This window comes from Chanos chanos, chromosome 8 (genome assembly GCF_902362185.1).
Source record: "Chanos chanos chromosome 8, fChaCha1.1, whole genome shotgun sequence".
Lineage (NCBI taxonomy): Eukaryota > Metazoa > Chordata > Actinopteri > Gonorynchiformes > Chanidae > Chanos > Chanos chanos.
This window is the reverse complement of record NC_044502.1, coordinates 44,642,430-44,649,177: the sequence shown is the minus strand read 5'-3', so window position 1 is coordinate 44,649,177 and position 6,748 is coordinate 44,642,430.

Here is a 6,748-nt window from a genome sequence, read left to right as displayed (position 1 = left end):
GCTGACACTAGAGTTATTTCAGAGCACACCTACAGAAATCTGAGGTCAAAACCAAGACAGACATATACAAAGGCTTCATTTAACTGTCCTGTACGTAGGCTGAGTCGCATAAGAAGATTCCAAACTTCAACCTACTATAAGGGGACTGAGTACAGTTTCAATGTGACATTGACATTGAAGAACCAGCAGTGAACAATATTGTGAGCTGAGAAGTTTCAGAAGCCATGGGCCGAATTTGCCGAAGAGAGGATGTTTCCAGTGTGCCCAATAAGTCAGAGGGTCGTTTGAAAACAGCTCCTGTGAAGATCAAGCTCAAAGAAGGTGCAGTGCCATATACAGTACCTTCACTCCCCAAGGTGAGTTTCAGTACCTTTACTCCCCAAGGTAAAAGAGGAACTTGAATGATCAAACATGGCGTCATTGAGGAGATCACAGAAACAGCAGAATGGGGGGTGCACCCGCAGTGCCTGTGGCAAGAAAAAATGGACAGGTGTGGATATGTGTGGGTCTCGATCAAGCAGCGGAGCGAGAAGAATACATTTTCGCTCTGGGCGATATCCTGCCTGAGCTGGCTGGTTCAAGGATATTTTCCGTGCTAGATGTTACAAGTGGGTTCTGGCAGATTCCCTTGGACAGGGAGAGTGCTAGAGTTAAAATAATCCTCTGCATCTGTGTGGGTCTATGCACATCAGACTGGCAGTCTACCTGGAAGCCCTGGATATGTTTGTTGAAGTTCTAAGTTCAACACTAAAATGACTGAAAAAGGGGGCTTAAATCCTTTAAAAGAAAACCAAATAAATGTTTCTTAATGTTTGAATGTTTGAAGAATGCATTTAATATCTAAAACAAAAAAATCACCCACATACTCTAAACGCTTATTCTTTAACGGTAACAGCAACATTGATAATATTTTGTGAAGTTCAGTCAGAGCTACACTAAGAATAATGAATAAAATTGAATAAAATAAAACTAAAACTGAAGAAATATGGAGTACTGTGGCATAGAATACAACAGAACCAACTCAACTGTCCAGAATGTAGACAGTTCTCTGAGTCTCAGTCTTCGGGCTGAAATTAAAGGGCTGCATCTGGTCACTGCATAAAGAGCATCATTTACACAAACTGAATAGGGATGTACATTATCTTTACTAATAGCCTAATAAATCCTTGGCTTCTGGCAGTACCTTCCCCAGGGTATTTTCTGCAAAAGCTGAGACAATGGATATATCTACCGCAAATCCCAGTGAGACAATGGTACTGCACAAAAAAGTAAAAAAAAAAAGCAAAAAAAAAAAAACATTACAGCTCCCATTGCGCCCCTGTTTCAACAGATCAGGACATTAGTCTCTTCTCTGGTCAATTAGATGCATTAGAGTAACGGCCAGGCTCTGAAGCCACAGACAATGAGGACGTATCAGATGTAGAAAGTAGGCCTACTTAGCTGATGCGTAGACGGAGAACGCAAACAGTGTTAATCGACAAACGGGATGTCATTTAGTATATAATGGGGCTCAATGGTATATATGTGAAAGCCACTCATAATCCCATAGCCAGCTGTCGCTTTTGGCCAAACATATGTTCTGCGCAGGCGTGTCGTGTGTAATGTTTTGGTATGATCTCTTTTATTCTTTATTGACTCTTTTGTAGCGGCTAATGTGGTGTATCTGCTGCCCAAAGGCAAACAAATATGCAGTGTGCGTTAGCTGTTCATCTGTGTGTGTGTGTGTGTGTGTGTGTGTGTGTGTGTGTGTGTGTGTGTGTGTGTGTGTGTGAAAACCTTAATGCCCTTGGTAATGCTGACCAACACAAGTTGAGAACCTTTTTTTTTTTGGTTCTAGAAATGATTTTTACTGTCTGATCCACACCCAGAAGACAGAGCCACGGAGGACTGAAAATTACAGAGAATGACGCTTATTGCTCTCAGTTTGATTCGTGTGGCAAAATTAAAGGAGAATCAACCGTTTAATAAAACATTCACAGTCTGGAAGGCATTAATTCGCATTAACGTTTCATGTAGGGCCGAGAATCCCTTTCAGTAACAATGTATAGGCTATTGTGATTTCTTTTTTTAAACGTGGGCAGACATCCATCACGCCATGATCAGAGGTGATTTGAGGGAAAAGAACAAAACCATGAGTCACACCTTCAGGTTTTCGTTGAGAATTCACGTATCCATAGAAACGTGCCTGCATCTTGTGACCGAAACGAAGGGATGGAGGGTCTAATTGACGGTGGCCGCAGGTGAGCGCAGGTGGCCTGTGTGTAGAAGAATTGGTTTTCTAAACGAAGAAAGCAAGAAAGTCGATTCAGGAAGTGCAAACTGTCCTTTCACCAATATTGCTGCCAGCGTTGACGGAAAAAGGGTGTTCGCAGCGTTGCAAATATCAGTTATCCAATCATCAAGTGGTTTACCATTCAGAAGCGCAAAGTTTTACAGCTTAAGTTGGCAAATTCGTCAGTGTTATGGTGACTTTGCAGTGTTTACGCAATGCACTGTACAATACCTGACTAAATACAATTATGAGAGCAATCCACGACAGAACCCTCCTAAGAAATAACTGTTATGATTTGGTGCACTGTAAAAAAAAAATGTCCGTGAAATTATCAGCGAAGTTCTGTAAAGTCATGACAGCAAAAAACTGTAAATAGAAAAAAAATGAAGCAGTGTTTAATTTACAGTATACTATAGCAAAATACTTCACCAAACACAACTGTTAAAGTAGGAATATGTTGAAAGAATCCTATTTCTTTGTAGAATTTACATATTACTGTAGTTTAAACACAGACAATCTGTAATACAACAAACAAAATAATGTTTCTTCTCAGGTAGATTTTTTATACAGAAAGACACCGTATTACATTTTACAAATTCATATGCTACACTTTACAGAAAAGAATATATACAAATAGGCCTAGAGTAAAATTATGAAGGGTTAAAAAAACAAACAGGAAACGTTCCTGTTTACAGCTGAGTAAGCCTATAATTTAACAATATATCAGTAGGCTAAAACTACAATAGTAGTGGTATAACATGCGTTGTGTAGACAAGGATAGTACCACACCGGACTCGAACTCACTCCCCGACACCTGAAGAAACGTGCCAGTGGCAGAAGCTAGCACCCGTGTGTTTTAGCCGCCTTGCTAGCATGCCCTCCCCCCACGTCCGAGGTTGCCAGTTCGAATCCGGTGCAGGATTGTGCTCAGGGCTGACGTCCCTGATTCCACTGAACAATTAATCATCAAGCCATTGATTAACACAATTAACTGTGATAATAAAGAGCTAAAACAAAGAGGAGTAGGATAGGGGGGTCCTCAGGACTGGAGTTGAGAACCAGTGGTCTACAACACAACGCGGGTCACACCTGCACTTTTCTATTTAAAGGCTGTTGGATTTACCGGTTTAGAACGCAATGTTTTGTAAATTACAATAGCTTAAATTTACAGGTTGTTCTGTAAAGTTGTTTATGTTTTTACTGTATTTTTACAGAATAATTCTGGCAACCACAGCTGCCAGTTTTTGTCCCGTAAAAACAACGGATTTTTTTTTTTTTTTTTTTTTTTTACAGTGTGGTGAGTGCAGCTTATTGTAAAATAGCTGATATCATTAGTATTGATTTCAGAAGCTCTGAGCACGTGCAGGTTTTTCTCCGAAAATTCGACACTCACAAATTCGATTAGTAAAAGACAAATGAGCAAAAGGCATCTATTCAGAGTCTCCCTGCGTTTGACAACTGATATTAATGAGTCTTTTGTGAAGCAACACACTGGCAGGTGACCGAGCGGATCAATTTACCGGTACGAGTGAGAGGAGCTGATAACGGACGGCTTAGTAGCCGCAGTCAGTAATGTTGTTAGTGTTGGCCTCGACAGAACATGTCGAACATGTAAATTACACTCATCCAAACACTAAGGGTTTGTCTTCCAGCTTAGCCCTTACCTTTCAACAAAAAATATTTAAGTAATACGAGTAGTGATGTAATGATGTTTGTATTATATCCCAAAGCACGCCGTATTTTCAAATGAGGCACAAATACTCCCACTGTACATAAATACACTGTTTTAAAAAATTACAGATAATGTTTTTTGTTTTTTTTATCGAAAATGAATGCAAAGCTTGTAAACTGCACGCACAAAAACATTGTGCGCACGAGCAACTGGTCATACACACGCATAATAGGCGCACGCAATGTCTTTCTGCTCTCTGACCCACGCCATTCTCTTACTTCATAAGAGTATTCCAGAAAGATTATTCATGTATATCCATTAGCTCTCTCTCTCTGCCACAGCTAATTTCTGTCATCAAATTCATGTTTTACTCGTGACTTAAACACGGTAGCATGAACATATATCACGCGCAGCTAAAGCAGTTGATAAGCACCATTAAGGAAGATGCTGGGTCGCAGCGTCTCTGGTGAAGAATACGGACATTATATAAAGAGTAATGTAAACACATGAACTTACTATGAAGAAATTGATGTATATTGATAATTTCACTGGCATTCAGAGAGTACAGTCTATGGGAAACAGATTAAGAGGCCCCAATGCTTCTGAAAATAAGGCCACTGTTTACCAGCACTACACGCTGATCAGATGGTATGGAACCAGATTTGGGAGTTTTCCTTTTCATTGGGTTTTCCTTTTAAACGGTTATTTACTTACCTATGTGCCCACAAATCTGTACACAAATTAGATCTAAGGACATAGTTGTAATGTCAGACCCTGCATCTCGGTTTTTATCGACCAAAAATATATTACGAAAACATAACGATTTGCCTGAATTTCCCTTCTAAGCTTTCAAGTTTTCAGTGTTCTTTCCTTAGCGCTTTTTGTACTGGATATTATCACTAATAAGCTTTACAAGACACCGCGCCTAAGACCTCCACTGAGAAAGCCAAAAGTGACAAGAAGAAGCTCTCACTGGCTGAAACAGGGAGAATCTTGACAGAGGTCAAGACTCACCTCAGTGATGTTGGTTACTGATTGACATCTGAGCCAGAAGTCAACATAAACAGACTCTAAATCTAAAGACTGTCATTTTAAAAACGAAGTGAACAACAGTAAGTCTCAGATGTAATGTATTGCACTACACATGTAGCCTATAGTCTGACACCAGACTGATTAAACAAACACTTTTTAAAGTTTTGAGAACACTTCGGAACCCTTGCCATCTGTTTGGCTAAGTAGGAGAGCAGGAGGAGACACACAGCTATGTAAGTTGTCTCACGTCATATGTTCAAACGGTAAAATAGCTCTGGAAAACTCTTTATTAAGGGGAGGATGTCTTTCGCTTTGTCTGATATCAGATTATCTTCATAACACCTCCACACATGACTGTGGGTTGATAGTCTATGGAATTCGCACCGGTAAAATCCTGGACGCTTTCTCAATGGAATACAACACCGTATTTCTTTAATTTCATAATTTCTTGTCATGTAACAGAAGTCTGGCTGTAAATAGAGAGTTATGTGGATTGAGTGTATACACACAATGAGATATTTTTTAAGACTACCATGTAACAGCCTACACAAAGGCACAGTGTTATGTCTGGTTTTCAGAGTTAAGCACTGTCTTAGGCCTAATTCTTTAATTTAACTATTCACTGCACTTTCATACGTTTTGGACACACAAACGCATTGAATATGTAGGTGAATATATACTTTTGTTTTGCTCTACATGGAGAAATGTTCACATTGCATACACACAGTGCATAGACATCATGCATACACTGTATGACCTCTTGTGGTAGGAAACAGTACTGCGTTGTCAATAAAAATAAAGAGACGCAAACAAGGGGAGAAATTAACAAAATAAAACCATTTTTTTGTTCTCTGGCATTTCTAGTTTCTAAAGTACACCGAGAGTCACTTAAGCCAGTCAAAATTGCGAGTTTAGTTCAATTTCTACATATAGCAGAACGCTGAACTGTTCTAATGTAGTCACGTTTTCGGGACCAGTAGAGGCAATGGTGTCCCTAGGCCGATATTTGTAAAAATGCGACGCATTAAAGGGGAGCTACAAGTCACAGGAAAACACGTAAAATGGTTTTATATTTTTGTCCATGTCACATACAATTATTTGACCCATAAATCCTTTAAATCATGGCTGATTCTCTTGATAAATGAGGGTAAAGCCTGGACAATGTATAGAATCATTTTCAGTATGACAAACCTCGGGTCGACAGCTGTATTTTAAAAGTTTCTCCGTTTGCATAAAAGGTCTTTTTGGATCGATATTTTCGGAAGAACCTTTTTTGTTTAGCAATGTTATCTGATAGCCACCAGGTGTCGCCACATTAAAATGTAGCTTTTACAAATTTCTTCAGTGCTGAAGATTTCAAGTCCAGAAATGGTAGAGAGAACTTCGTGTTTGGACCACTTCTGTGTAGTCTTCATTGGTGAAGACATCATAATTACTTTACATTACTAGTTCCGCAAATGAGAATTGTGTTTAAGCATTTATTTAATGTAATTGCTTGTCTTCAGCTCAAAGCACACACGACCGTTGCACTTCGCAGATTATCTCTAAATGCTTCTAAATGAAAATTATTTGGTTATGTCATCTTTCATATGACTACAGTGGATTAGGTTACAAACACACAAGCGACGCATCACCCCAATAACTACAGCAATTTAAGAGGCGGGGCATGTCGGGGGCGCGCTCTAGGGAACGCGCAGTTCAAGCACCTAGATTTCTGTCGTCAGCTGCTCCAAATTGCAGAGTAGTTGTGTACTACTGAGAGGGTAAAGCTC